The 15,661-nt window shown below is 47.0% G+C and overlaps 1 non-coding gene and 1 pseudogene across 1 annotated transcript; both read left to right on the forward strand.

The window, feature by feature from the left end:
- The first annotated feature begins 14,552 nt into the window (after positions 1-14,552).
- On the forward strand, positions 14,553-14,710 carry LOC125772992 (5.8S ribosomal RNA). Its single transcript, XR_007419809.1, has one exon. It is a non-coding gene; the product is annotated as a 5.8S ribosomal RNA (ribosomal RNA).
- Positions 14,711-15,419: 709 nt separating this feature from the next.
- Positions 15,420-15,661, forward strand: part of LOC125772991 (large subunit ribosomal RNA) — a 3,598-nt pseudogene continuing 3,356 nt past the window's right edge.

The following is a 15,661-nucleotide window of genomic DNA, read 5'->3' on the forward strand; positions in this document are numbered from 1 at the left end:
CTAAGTCCAGAAAATTTTCTAAGTCCAAAGAGTTGGACAAATTTCCTTAGGCCCAAAGGTTGCACTGAATGTTCCTAAGTTTGCCATCAGTACCCATGAAGTATCGCGAAGGTTCACCCGAAAGACACAATACGCCCTATAGTACCCACAGAGTACCCACAAGTTGCACCCAATTGGCCTAAGTTGGCCAGAAGTACCGACAAGTACCACCAAAGAAGCCCGAGTAGAGCGAAATGTGGGCCAAAGTACCGAGTAGTTGCCACAAATGCCCAAATGGATACCAAAATGTGGTACCAAGTACCTAACTGTTGCAACAAATGCTAGCTTTCTGACCAAAAGCTGTGGGTCAATTTCGTAGAAGAACCGCCTAGGCGAAAAGGCAAAAATCGCCGAAGCTGGCCCGCTCGCAGAGCTCGCGGGCCAGGAGATACTCATAGGGCGATTTACTAGAGTGGGGAACTTGAGAATTTTTGTGTCCGAGACTTTGGGCAACTTCGCGGCCGCCCCCTTAAAGTAAAAGATTTTCTCTGGGTGCCTAAAATTCGCAATTCCCGCAAAGTCGGGAAGACGTTAAAGTTTTTGCCCAAAAAATGGCCATCGATTTAAGGTGATTTTCCAATAAGAAAATGCTTCCTATTTTGAATTTTTTCGAATATTTCCTAAACTAAGCGTCGGAGCACATGGCCGTGGAGGAACTTTTGGTAGCTTTTGGCAAGGGCTATCGGATGAAATAATAAGAAAGGCCATCAGAGCGATATTGGATTAATGCGGGCTCATAAACGCACCTGAGAAGTGAAAATTGGTACCTTGCACGCAGGATGCAAGAAATGCTTGAGTGTTAACCATCATCGGTACCAAGTACCTAGGTTATATCGAGTGCGTAGATGGAAGTCGGTACCAAAGGGAAACCTTCCTAGGCTAGGTGCACGCAAGTGAGTATGGATCGATCAGTAGAAAGATGGGAAGCCATAGGAAACCTTCCTAGGCTAGGTGCACGCAAGTGAGTATGGATCGATCAGTAGAAAGATGGGAAGCCGAAGGGAAACCTTCCTAGGCTAGGTGCACGCAAGTGAGTATGGATCGATCAGTAGAAAGATGGGAAGCCATAGGAAACCTTCCTAGGCTAGGTGCACGCAAGTGAGTATGGATCGATCAGTAGAAAGATGGGAAGCCATAGGAAACCTTCCTAGGCTAGGTGCACGCAAGTGAGTATGGATCGATCAGTAGAAAGATGGGAAGCCATAGGAAACCTTCCTAGGCTAGGTGCACGCAAGTGAGTATGGATCGATCAGTAGAAAGATGGGAAGCCATAGGAAACCTTCCTAGGCTAGGTGCACGCAAGTGAGTATGGATCGATCAGTAGAAAGATGGGAAGCCCAAGGAAACCTTCCTAGGCTAGGTGCACGCAAGTGAGTATGGATCGATCAGTAGAAAGATGGGAAGCCATAGGAAACCTTCCTAGGCTAGGTGCACGCAAGTGAGTATGGATCGATCAGTAGAAAGTGGGAAGCCCAGTACCAAATGCCCTAGTGAAGACCGTAAACGAATATCATGAACCGAGAAGGAGCACCAAATGCCCTAGTGAAGACCGTAAACGAATATCATGAACCGATAAGGAGCACCAAATGCCCTAGTGAAGACCGTAAACGAATATCATGAACCGATAAGGAGCACCAAATGCCCTAGTGAAGACCGTAAACGAATATCATGAACCGATAAGGAGCACCAAATGCCCTAGTGAAGACCGTAAACGAATATCATGAACCGAGAAGTAGCAACGAATGCCTGAAAATGTACCAAGTCCTCGGTATAGAGTAACGAGAGTTAACCGCCGTGATGTATGCAATGTGGGCAGCCATTGCATGGGTTCTGGACTTGGTTCGCGAATAACTTTTTTGCTAGACATCGGACAAAGTTGACGTGGAAGAACGAAATGTAGCATTTGATGCCACCTATCCAAAACTTTTTCAAGATTGAAGATCCGATCGATACAGCCTGAGTTATAGGCAAAAGTTGGTGCAAAATTGAGCATTTTTAATGGTGAAAAATCGGTAATCCTCGAATAGCTCCTGTTGGAAGCATCGGACCACATGGTCGTGGAGGAACATATTGTAGCGTGCGGTGTCAAGTATCGACACCCAAAACCGCATGTCCGATGGACGGAAAATGACCAAGTTATAGTGAAAACTTGGTTGCACCAAATTCCCGAAGAAGTGCAACGAGAAGGTGAATGCGATGGTTGTTCGTCGAATAGCTCCGGCCACAGACATGGTAGCGATTAGTGGTGCATGGAAGAAATCTAGCCACAAGTGCCATCTACCCATGGCCAGAAGAAAGTGTGGCCATATCTTGGATACCGGCGGAGCTATGGGGCAAATATGGGCCAAAAATGGTGCAAGTTGGACCAAAAATCCGACCAAGTGCGCGAGGCGCTTTCGTGAATAGCTCCGGCCACAGACATGGTAGCGATTAGTGGTGCATGGAAGAAATCTAGCCACAAGTGCCATCTACCCATGGCCAGAAGAAAGTGTGGCCATATCTTGGATACCGGCGGAGCTATGGGGCAAATACGGGCCAAAAATGGTGCAAGTTGGACCAAAAATCCGAAAAAGTACCTAGGTAAATGCGATGGTTGTTCGTCGAATAGCTCCGGCCACAGACATGGTAGCGATTAGTGGTGCATGGAAGAAATCTAGCCACAAGTGCCATCTACACATGGCCAGAAGAAAGTGTTGCGATATCTTGGATACCGGCGGAGCTATGGGGCAAATATGGGCCAAAAATGGTGCAAGTTGGACCAAAAATCCGAAAAAGTACCTAGGTAAATGCGATGGTTGTTCGTCGAATAGCTCCGGTCACAGACATGGTAGCGATTAGTGGTGCATGGAAGAAATCTAGCCACAAGTGCCATCTAGCCATGGCCAGAAGAAAGTGTGGCCATATCTTGGATACCGGCGGAGCTATGGGGCAAATATGGGCCAAAAATGGTGAAGTTGGACCAAAAATCCGACCAAGTGCGCTAGGCGCTTTCGTGAATAGCTCCGGCCACAGACATGGTAGCGATTAGTGGTGCATGGAAGAAATCTAGCCACAAGTGCCATCTACCCATGGCCAGAAGAAAGTGTGGCGCTATCTTGGATACCGGCGGAGCTATGGGACAAATATGGGCCAAAAATGGTGCCAGGTGGACCAAAAATCCGACCAAGTGCGCAAGGCGCTTTCGTGAATAGCTCCGGCCACAGACATGGTAGCGATTAGTGGTGCATGGAAGAAATCTAGCCACAAGTGCCATCTACCCATGGCCAGAAGAAAGTGTGGCCATATCTTGGATACCGGCGAAGCTATGGGGCAAATATGGGCCAAAAATGGTGCTAGTTGGACCAAAAATCCGACCAAGTGCGCGAGGCGCTTTCTTGAATAGCTCCGGCCACAGACATGGTAGCGATTAGTGGTGCATGGAAGAAATCTAGCCACAAGTGCCATCTACCCATGGCCAGAAGAAAGTGTGGCCATATCTTGGATACCGGCGGAGCTATGGGGCAAATATGGGCCAAAAATGGTACAAGTTGGACCAAAAATCCGAAAAAGTACCTAGGTAAATGCGATGGTTGTTCGTCGAATAGCTCCGGCCACAGACATGGTCGCGATTAGTGGTGCATGGAAGAAATCTAGCCACAAGTGCCATCTACCCATGGCCAGAAGAAAGTGTGGCCATATCTTGGATACCGGCGGAGCTATGGGGCAAATATGGGCCAAAAATGGTGCAAGTTGGACCAAAAATCCGACCAAGTGCGCGAGGCGCTTTCGTGAATAGCTCCGGCCACAGACATGGTAGCGATTAGTGGTGCATGGAAGAAATCTAGCCACAAGTGCCATCTACCCATGGCCAGAAGAAAGTGTGGCGATATCTTGGATACCGGCGGAGCTATGGTGCAAATACGGGCCAAAAATGGGTAAACTTGTACGGTCCAAAGCCAAGGGTAAATTTTTTTATTCCTCTAATAACTTCTAGCACAGACATTGAATCGGTTGGTGATGTATGGATGAAATGCAGCAAACAGTTGGAACTACCCATAAAATCTTAAAGATTGACGATCCAATGTATAGAACCGGAGTAATGTGCGATACTTGGTGTAAAATCGAGTGAAAAATTAACTATAAACTGTTTTTGGCCCATAACTCGAATACTAGACATCGGAAGGGGGGGTCGTAGAACGATTTTTTGTTGCCCTATCGATTCCCTATCGAACGAGCAAAAGTTGTTTTTTTGACCAAAAAGGACCCCTACTCTAGTAAAATTGGCCTGATTTTACTAGTCCTCGGTACCCGTACAGGCAAAATGAGCAAAATGCTCAAGTATGAATGGTTTTTGGCCCATAACTCGAATACTAGACGTCGCAGGGGGGTGTCTTAGAACAATTTTTGGTAGCCCTTGAAATTATCTATCGAATGACATATACTTGATTTTTTGGCAAAAAAGTTCCCTAGACTAGTAAAAATCGCATCATTTTACTAGAGTCGGGTACCCTGGACGAAAAACCGCTATAATTGCGGTTTTTGGCTAATAACTCGAATACTAGACGTCGCAGGGGGGTGTCGTGGAACAATTTTTGGTAGCCCTTGAAATTATCTATCGAATGACATATACTTGATTTTTGGCCAAAAAGTTCCCTAGACTAGTAAAAATCGCATCATTTTACTAGAGTCGGGTACCCTGGACGAAAAACCGCTATAATTGCGGTTTTTGGCTAATAACTCGAATACTAGACGTCGCAGGGGGGTGTCGTGGAACAATTTTTGGTAGCCCTTGAAATTATCTATCGAATGACATATACTTGATTTTTGGCCAAAAAGTTCCCTAGACTAGTAAAAATCGCATCATTTTACTAGAGTCGGGTACCCTGGACGAAAAACCGCTTAAGTTGCGGTTTTTGGCTAATAACTCGAATACTAGACGTCGCAGGGGGGTGCCGTAGAACAATTTTTGGTAGCCCTTGAAATTATCTATCGAATGACATATACTTGATTTTTTGACCAAAAAGTTCCTAGACTAGTAAAAATCGCATCATTTTACTAGAGTCGGGTACCCTGTACGAAAAACCGCTATAGTTGCGGTTTTTGGCCAATAACTCGAATACTAGACGTCGGAGGGGGGTGCCGTAGAACAATTTTTTGTAGCCCTTGAAATTACCTTTCGAATGATATATAGTGGTTTTTTGGTCAAAAAGTGACCCCGAGACTAGTAACGCTCCATACACAAAACCGCCTAAAAAGATTTGGTTTTGCAAAATTTTGAAAAGTGCGTCAAAAAAATTTTTTCAAAAAGTACCAAATCGTGATCAGAACTCACTATAGACCATAAAAAGTGAAATCCGATGATCATTTGCAACACTTGGTCAATCGAGAAAAATTTCACTTTTTTACTAGAGTCGGGTACCCTGAACGAAAAATCGCTCAAGTAATGGTTTTTGGCCAATAACTCGAATACTAGACGTCGGAAGGGGGTGTCGTAGAACAATTTTTTGTAGCCCTTGAAATTACCTTTCGAATGATATATAGTGGTTTTTTGGTCAAAAAGTGACCCCTAGTCTAGTAACGCTCCATACAAAAAACCGCCTAAAAAGTTTTGGTTTTGCAAAATTATGAAAAGTTCAAAAGAATTTTTTTTTCAAAAACTACTAAAACGTGATAAGAACTTACTATAGACCATGAAAAGTGATATCCGATGATAATTTGCAAAAGTTGGTAACTAGTAAAAAATTTCACTTTTTTACTAGAGTCGGTGCAACGAGAAAAAAAAAGTCCGTGATGGAGAAAAATGGCACGTTTTCCACGCCTGTACGCTTTCGTTTACTATATAGGGGGTAGGTGAGCCAGAAGCATGATTTTGACTGAGTATGTATCTTTATGAATTGGACCCTTCTAAATCGATTGAGACTACCCCCAGGACGATCGGACGACTGCTTCTGGCTCAAAATGTGGTTTTTAGATTTTGATCGTCAATTATGCGAGAAAAAATCGATTAGAAGTAAAGATACGAAATGCTTGGTCTAAGTTGGGAAACGACTTCGGATATTTGTTGGACGTTGTCGTAGAAGGTCCGAGGACCAAGGAAAAGTGATTTCCAAGTGGATTTATGCACTATTAGTCGATGGTAAGATGTGAAATTAGTAGAACTTACCATACAGTTTGCGAAGTTGAAGCAATCGGTTGGTGAATATGGTACTGTCTGTCCAATTTGGTGGTTCGGAATGAGTGAAACGATGTTGATGATGGATAGACGTTCCGATTGCCCCCGATCGGGGAACATATAGTGGTCTTTAAGGTCCAAGTACCTATGTTTTGGTAAGCAGAACTGAGAGTTAAAGGATGAAAGTCGGCCATTCCTAATATCATCCTATCGGTGGTTCGCGAGTTGTTTGAGGACCGGAGCAGCTCGCGATGAAACGGTCCTAGGGTATTGGTTATCCATCCAAGGAAGAGTAAATGCGATCCTAGATGTGTGTCGTTGGCCGTTCTACCGGTATCGCCTATCGATGAGATATCGACGGGCATGCCTTACTCGAAAGTTGAATTCTAGGATCGATGGTCAAACAGACCTATGAGCGATAAACCAAACTGAACACGTATTGATGTCGGCTTTTCCTATCATTTGATGCCGCAGGTTGTTTAGGGACCGGAGCAACTTGCGGCCGAGACGGTCCCCGGGGGTTTCTTTCTCCAAGGAGTGGAAACTATTAAGCAAGAGTTGTAGCAAGATACGATCCTCTGATGTGTCGTTGGCCGTTCATGCGGTATCGCCTGTCGATGAGATATCGATGGGCATGCCTTACTCTACCGACCTTCTAATTGAGAGTATTAATCAGGGATCGATGGTCAAACAAGACCAATGAGCGATAAACCAAACTGAACACGTATTGATGTCGGCTTTTCCTATCATTTGATGCCGCAGGTTGTTTAGGGACCGGAGCAGCTTGCGGCCGAGACGGTCCCCGGGGGTTTCTTTCTCCAAGGAGAAGAAACGATTAAGCAAAAGTTGTAGCAAGATACGATCCTCTGATGTGTCGTTGGCCGTTCAAGCGGTATCGCCTGTCGATGAGATATCGATGGGCATGCCTTACTCTCCCGACTGGATTACTGAGAGTTTAATCAGGGATCGATGGTCAAACAGACCAATGAGCGATAAACCAAACTGAACACATATTGATGTCGGCATTTCCTATCATTTGTCGCAGGTTGTTTAGGGACCGGAGCAGCTTGCGACCGAGACGGTCCCCGGGGGTTTCTTTCTCTAAGGAGTGGAAACGATTAAGCAAAAGTCGTAGCAATAATCGATCACCTGATGTGTCGTTGGCCGTTCTTGCGGTATCGCCTGTCGATGAGATATCGATGGGCATGCCTTACTCTCCTGACTGTTTAATTGAGAGTTATAATCAGGGATCGATGGTCAAAAAGACCTATGAGCGATAAACCAAACTGAACACGTATTGATGTCGGCATTTCCTATCATTTGTCGCAGGTTGTTTGGGGACCGGAGCAGCTTGCGACCGAGACGGTCCCTTCCCGAAAGATGGTGAACCGAGTCGTCTGGCGTAAAAACCGGACGACTCGAAAGGGCTTGACCCTTTCAAGTGAGCGATAATCACATTCTACGCTCAGTTCGACAGCTACAAGGCAATCACTCGCTATGTTCAGAGCTAATACATGCAACATGCCGGCATTGTTTCCACCGACGCATGGATTCAAGACTGGTGCACTTATTAGTTAAACCGTTCGCCTCCGGGTGTTTCGAGTTCAAGTCTGGATGAGGATTGATCTTGCTGGTAATAGCTTGAGCCCTTAAGGGGTCGAAGCGTACATCTTGAGACCATGTACAACATATTACCAAATCGGCACCATGGGTTCGGGTGCAAGTGATGTAACCGTGAAAGATGTTGAGCAGCCCAACATCGGTTTACACACGCATAATAGGAAGGCAGCGCTGTCGACTGGTCAGTCGTGTAAGAAGTGTGCATTATCGATCACAAATATATTGGTGATCTGTAGGTTGCGCATACACCATGCCCGGTGTAAAGTGCCGTGGTCCCCCCCGGGGGGCTGCATCAAACCGTTCGCCACGCGAACTACCCAATGGAACGAACTCGATGCATTTAATAAGAAGAAGAGATGATAATGAAACACGGTCGATTTAAGAGTTGAAAACGTTGAAATGCCTATAAGCAAGTCTTAAGTTGGTGGTGACCGTTACGCCCCAACAAATTGGTGCCTTACCCTACACCAAAGAGCCATTCAACATGGTTCAAGTGAGCGATAATCACGCTCTACGCTCAGTTCGACAGCTGCAAGGCAATCACTCGCTAAGTTCAGAGCTAATACATGCAACACGCCGGCATTGTTTCCACCGACGCATGGATTCAAGACTGGTGCACTTATTAGTTAAACCGTTCGCCTCCGGGTGTTTCGAGTTCAAGTCTGGATGAGGATTGTTCTTGCTGGTAATAGCTTGAGCCCCTGAATAAGGGGCCGAAGCGTACATCTTGAGTAAATGTACAACATATTACCAAATCGGCACCGTGGGTTCTGGTGCAAGTGATGTAACCGTGAAAGATGTTGAGCAGCCCAACATCGGTTTACACACGCATAATAGGAAGGCAGCGCTGTCGACTGGTCAGTCGTGTAAGAAGTGTGCATTATCGATCTCCAATATATGAGCTCAGTATGACAGCCCAATTGGTAATCCTCGGGACCTCCAGAAAGGAAGCTGGATGAGGATTACCAAATCGAAAGTTGATAAGTGTAGTGGTACCACTTAGTCAACTTGTATCCCGAAAGATGGTGAACCGAGTCGTCTGGCGTAAAAACCGGACGACTCGAAAGGGCTTGACCCTTTCAAGTGAGCGATAATCACATTCTACGCTCAGTTCGACAGCTACAAGGCAATCACTCGCTATGTTCAGAGCTAATACATGCAACATGCCGGCATTGTTTCCACCGACGCATGGATTCAAGACTGGTGCACTTATTAGTTAAACCGTTCGCCTCCGGGTGTTTCGAGTTCAAGTCTGGATGAGGATTGTTCTTGCTGGTAATAGCTTGAGCCCCTGAATAAGGGGTCGAAGCGTACATCTTGAGACCATGTACAACATATTACCAAATCGGCACCATGGGTTCGGGTGCAAGTGATGTAACCGTGAAAGATGTTGAGCAGCCCAACATCGGTTTACACACGCATAATAGGAAGGCAGCGCTGTCGACTGGTCAGTCGTGTAAGAAGTGTGCATTATCGATCACAAATATATTGGTGATCTGTAGGTTGCGCATACACCATGCCCGGTGTAAAGTGCCGTGGTCCCCCCCGGGGGGCTGCATCAAACCGTTCGCCACGCGAACTACCCAATGGAACGAACTCGATGCATTTAATAAGAAGAAGAGATGATAATGAAACACGGTCGATTTAAGAGTTGAAAACGTTGAAATGCCTATAAGCAAGTCTTAAGTTGGTGGTTTCGTTGTGCCCCAACAAATTGGTGCCTTACCCTACACCAAAGAGCCATTCAACATGGTTCAAGTGAGCGATAATCACGCTCTACGCTCAGTATGACAGCTGCAAGGCAATCACTCGCTAAGTTCAGAGCTAATACATGCAACACGCCGGCATTGTTTCCACCGACGCATGGATTCAAGACTGGTGCACTTATTAGTTAAACCGTTCGCCTCCGGGTGTTTCGAGTTCAAGTCTGGATGAGGATTGTTCTTGCTGGTAATAGCTTGAGCCCCTGAATAAGGGGCCGAAGCGTACATCTTGAGAGTAAATGTACAACATATTACCAAATCGGCACCATGGGTTCTGGTGCAAGTGATGTAACCATGAAAGATGTTGAGCAGCCCAACATCGGTTTACACACGCATAAGGGGTTTATTGTTATCTGTAGGTTGCGCATACACCATACCCGGTGTAAAGTGCCGTGGTCCCCCAGGGGGCTGCATCAAAACGTTCGCCATGCGAACTACCCAATGGAACGAACTCGATGTATTGAAAGAGATGAACAATTAATAGCGAGAATAGGGGCCCGGAAGCAATTCCGCGGCCCTACGGTCGATTCAAGAGTTGAAACGTTGTACAATCGTGGATAGCACCTAGTGCTAATATGGTGAGAGATAATGTGTGAGGAAATTTAGTTTCCTAAAGTTTAGTTAGTGGTTTCCGTTGTGCCCTAACAAACTTAAAGTTGGTGGTGACCGTTACACCCCAACAAATTGGTGCCTTACCCAACACCAAAGAGCCATTCCATATGGTTCTAGAGAGAGAGAGTTGTGTGGAAATTTATTTCCCACTAAGCGAGTGTGTGTCTGTAGTGGAACGAATTCTGGTTGATCCTACCAGTAATATACGCTTGTCTCAAAGGTTAAGCCATGCATGTCTAAGTACAAACATAAATGAATGTGAAACCGCATAAGGCTCAGTATAACAGCTATAATTCACAAGATCATCCTACCACTAGTTACTTGGATAACTGTGGAAAATCCAGAGCTAATACATGCAACATGCCGGGACTGTTGCCCTCGCGGGTAGCTGAACTGGTGCACTTATTAGTTAAACCAATCGCCTCCGGGCGGCTTGAGTTGAAGTCTGGATAAGGACGCAGATCGTATGGTCGCTTGTCGACTGACGACAGATCTTTCAAATGTCTGCCCTATCAACTATTGATGGTAGTGTAGAGGACTACCATGGTTGCGACGGGTAACGGGGAATCAGGGTTCGATTCCGGAGAGGGAGCCTGAGAAATGGCTACCACATCCAAGGAAGGCAGCAGGCGCGTAAATTACCCAATCCCAGTACGGGGAGGTAGTGACGAGAAATAACAATATGGACCTCTCTAACGATGGTCCATAATTGGAATGAGTTGAGTATAAATCCTTCAACAAGGATCAAGTGGAGGGCAAGTCTGGTGCCAGCAGCCGCGGTAATTCCAGCTCCACTAGCGTATATTAAAGTTGTTGCGGTTAAAACGTTCGAAGTTGATTGCCCGTCCAGACACGTGACCGCCACGGGCGCCCGGTTACACGCCGGGGCCGTTCGTGCGCGCGCTCACGGCTGCGACTCACAATGGTGTACTTGGGCGTTACTCTGTGAACGAGTACCGTGCTACCGGTTAACTCCGGCACGGGCTCCTCATGGTGCTCAAGATACTCACATTTACCTTGAACAAATTAGAGTGCTCAAAGCAGGCTAAGACAAAGCGTCCGGCCCCCCCGTGGGGTTGGCGTTGGCCGAGAATAATCTTGCATGGAATAATGGAATATGACCTCGGTTTATACGATTTCGTTGGTTTGTCAGAAACCTAGAGGTAATGATTAACAGAAGTAGTTGGGGGCATTGGTATTACGGCGCGAGAGGTGAAATTCGTAGACCGTCGTAGGACCAACTGAAGCGAAAGCGTTTGCCATGGATGCTTTCTTTAATCAAGAACGAAAGTTAGAGGATCGAAGGCGATTAGATACCGCCCTAGTTCTAACCGTAAACGATGCCAATTAGCAATTGGGAGACGCTACCCCTATTCGGTGCTCTCAGTCGCTTCCGGGAAACCAAAATCGGGTTCCGGGGGAAGTATGGTTGCAAAGTTGAAACTTAAAGGAATTGACGGAAGGGCACCACAAGAAGTGGAGCTTGCGGCTTAATTTGACTCAACACGGGAAAATTTACCAGGTCCAAACTTATCGAGGTAAGACAGATTGATAGCTCTTTCTCAAATTTAAGGGTAGTGGTGCATGGCCGTTCTTAGTTCGTGGAATGATTTGTCTGGTTAATTCCGATAACGAACGTGACTCAAACATGCTAACTAGAACGCTGTCAGCAGTGCGCCTCCGGGCGCACCTGACGTTACAGCCGGGCGGCGCCTTCACGGGCGGTCGTCGGCTACGTTTGCCCTGCTTAGCGGGACAACTTGTGTTTAGCAAGCTGAGAATGAGCGATAACAGGTCCGTGATGCCCTTAGATGTTCTGGGCTGCACGCGTGCTACAATGTGGGTCGCAGCGTGTTCTCGCCAATAGGCGCCCCCATTCCGAGAGGAACGGGAAATCACTAAAATGCCCATCTAGTCGGGATTGGGGACTGCAACGGTCCCCATGAACCTGGAATTTCTAGTAAGCACTAGTCATTAGCTAGTGCTGATTACGTCCCTGCCCTTTGTACACACCGCCCGTCGCTACTACCGATGGATTATTTAGTGAGGTTTCTGGAGGCTTACCTTCCGCGGTTCCTTCGTGAGCTGCAGCTGGCATGGCTGAAGTTGACCGAACTTGATGATTTAGAGGAAGTAAAAGTCGTAACAAGGTTTCCGTAGGTGAACCTGCGGAAGGATCATTACTGATGATCGTCCGCGAGTGACCAACCATGGGCTGCCTTCGGTGTAGCTCGGTCGCTCGCTTGCTATGTGTCAGAATTTGTTGAAAGCCAACTCGTTCGTTGTACACTTTGATGGGTGACCATCACTGTGTCTCCGTGCCGAGCTAGATCTCCCCTAGCCGTAAGGCACTTGAACGCCCCTTCGACGACGAGTTGCATGTGTGTGGTATGTGTCAGAATCTGGTGAAGCTTTCTGCATGTGATGTGCCTTGTGTGGATCCGTGGCCATTGCATTGTGTCTGGTGCTTAGATACCCAGACACTTAGAACGCTTGCGCGGAAAGCAAACTCGATCGTTGTACACTTTGATGGGTGACCATCACTGTGTCTCCGTGCCGTGCTAGATCCCCCCTAGCCGTAAGGCACTTTGAACGCCCCTTCGACGACGAGTTACAAGAGTGTGGTATGTGTCAGAATCTGGTGAAGCTTTCTGCATGTGATGTGCCTTGTGTGGATCCGTGGCCATTGCATTGTGTCTGGTGTGTAGGTACCCAGACACTTAGAACGCTTGCGCGGAAAGCAAACTCGATCGTTGTACACTTTGATGGGCAACCATCACTGTGTCTCCGTGCCGTGCTAGATCTCCCCTAGCCGTAAGGCACTTTGAACGCCCCTTCGACGACGAGTTACAAGAGTGTGGTATGTGTCATAATCTGGTGAAGCTTTCTGCATGTGATGTGCCTTGTGTGGATCCATGGCCATTGCATTGTGTCTGGTGTGTAGGTACCCAGACACTTAAGCAAACTCGATCGTTGTACACTTTGATGGGCGAGCATCACTGTGTCTCCGTGCCGTGTAAGAGCTCTCCTGGCCATCAGGCACTTGAAAGGTCCTTGGACGACGAGTTACAATAGTGGTGTGTTAGATACGTCAGATTACGGTGTCTACTACTGTGCAATACGTATCCGGCTACGGCACGGAACGAACGGGAACTGTGGTGCAGACAAACAAGAGTTAAGCCTATTAGTCATTAACTCTAAGGACGGGGCCATGGGGCGGTACGCAAAGGATACGGATGAGCGAGTATGCAGGCCCAATACTCAATAGCTCGATCCGATCCAAGCACATGAGTTGACTGCGGCGCCAGGTTAACCAATGTGCTAGATTCTATTTGGCCAGTAGAATCTTGTGTCTTATGCGATTTGATACCAAGACACCAGAACGAAAGTTAGTTGAAGAGTTATTAAACTCTTATGAAGTATGGTTGTGCAATCACAACTTATGACTTTAACCTATAAAGTGGATATGGACTTGCAATTATAACATGGAATCTCTACACACCCCATGAGCTCGATCCAATCCACGCACACGAGTTGCCTGAGTAGCGACAGGTATACCGATGTGCAATACGTATCCGGCCACGGCACGGAACGAACGGGAACTGTGGTGCAGACATACAAAGAGTTAAGCCTACTAGTCATTAACTCTAAGGACGGGGCCATGGGGCGGTACGCAAAGGATACGGATGAGCGAGTATGCAGGCCCAATACTCAATAGCTCGATCCGATCCAAGCACATGAGTTGACTGCGGCGCCAGGTTAACCAATGTGCTAGATTCTATTTGGCCAGTAGAATCTTGTGTCTTACGCGATTTGATACCAAGACACCAGAACGAAAGTTAGTTGAAGAGTGATTAAACTCTTATGAAGAATGGTTGTGCAATCACAACTTATGACTTTAACCTATAAAGTGGATATGGACTATCAATTATAACATGGGGCACACACCATGTTCTCGATCCAATCCACGCACACGAGTTGCCTGAGTAGCGACAGGTATACCGATGTGCAATACGTATCCGGCCATAGGCACGGAACGAACAGGAACTGTGGTGCAGACATACAAGGGCCATGGGGCGGTACGCAAAGGATACGGATGAGCGAGTATGCAGGCCCAATACTCAATAGCTCGATCCGATCCAAGCACATGAGTTGACTGCGGCGCCAGGTTAACCGATGTGCTAAGAGAGTTGTTCCTGGGCCTTCAAAGTGACTTCAAAACTATCTTAGCGAATGGTGGCCATGGGCGTAGACATGAGCCACAAGTCACAAGGCCTGGGACTATTGGGTAATAAAGACAACTTAGTCAGAAAGTTAGTCTTTGGACGTACCACCGGGATTGTGTTACATTGGGAACCTTACTATAAAACCCTAGGCAGGGGATCACTCGGCTCATGGATCGATGAAGACCGCAGCTAAATGCGCGTCACAATGTGAACTGCAGGACACATGAACACCGATAAGTTGAACGCATATTGCGCGTCGGACGATTAAACCCGGCCGATGCACACATTCTTGAGTGCCTATCAATTCCTTGATATACAACAAACCAAACTTCAGGGTGGAGCGTGCCACAATAGAACACTATGGCGAGCAGCCCGTCTAGTGTCGTGGGGGAAACACGCTTCCACACTGTGCATAATGGCGTGCTCGGGACCTTTGTTGGGACCGCAGGGCGCTGAAAGTAAAGGGGTGAACCGCATAAATCGCACGCACGTAAACGCGCACACACACAAATAGAGTGAGACGTATCGTAGGATACCGCTAAGAGTACGTTGTGAAACATGGGGAAATTCAATCGAAAACCTCTTTGATGTCCAAGAATTCGTTGACCGTATCCGTCGTAATACTGGATCAACGTGCTTGGGGGAAAACGTCAAAGGGTTTTATAATAGTGGTGCATGATTAACCCATCGATGCCCGAGGGGAACATGTTGTCCAATACAATAGTGGTGCAGTTGGCTCGACATGCTCGGGGGGAGACATCGTGGGTCCAAGTCGACCAAGTCGACCGGGAGTTGTTGTTGAGAGATCGAATCAAAACGATGCCGAGCGGAACTCGTTGTCCTTATTGGAGTGATATTCGGACAACGTGCTCGGGGGGGCCATCGTTGATTCAAAAATGACCGTAAATTGCCCAATCCGTGTGTGTGTGTGTGTGAAGTGTTGTTGCGTATATATCGGTTCGCTATGCCCCGGGTTCGAAACGAATGGAATGTGACTGATTTTGTTGTAGGCCTCAAGTGATGTGAGACAACCCCCAGAATTTAAGCATATTAATAAGGGGAGGAGAAGAAACCAACCGGGATTCCCTGAGTAGCTGCGAGCGAAACGGGAGAAGCTCAGCACGTAGGGACGGTGTGTAACTGCACCTGTCCGATTCCGTGTACTGGAACGACCATTATCTACTATGCACGGTGCAAACAGTTCAAGTTCAACTTGAAGGTGGCTCATCTACCCAGAGAGGGTGATAGGC

This window comes from Anopheles funestus (genome assembly GCF_943734845.2).
Source record: "Anopheles funestus chromosome X unlocalized genomic scaffold, idAnoFuneDA-416_04 X_unloc_167, whole genome shotgun sequence".
Classification (NCBI taxonomy): Eukaryota; Metazoa; Arthropoda; class Insecta; order Diptera; family Culicidae; genus Anopheles; species Anopheles funestus.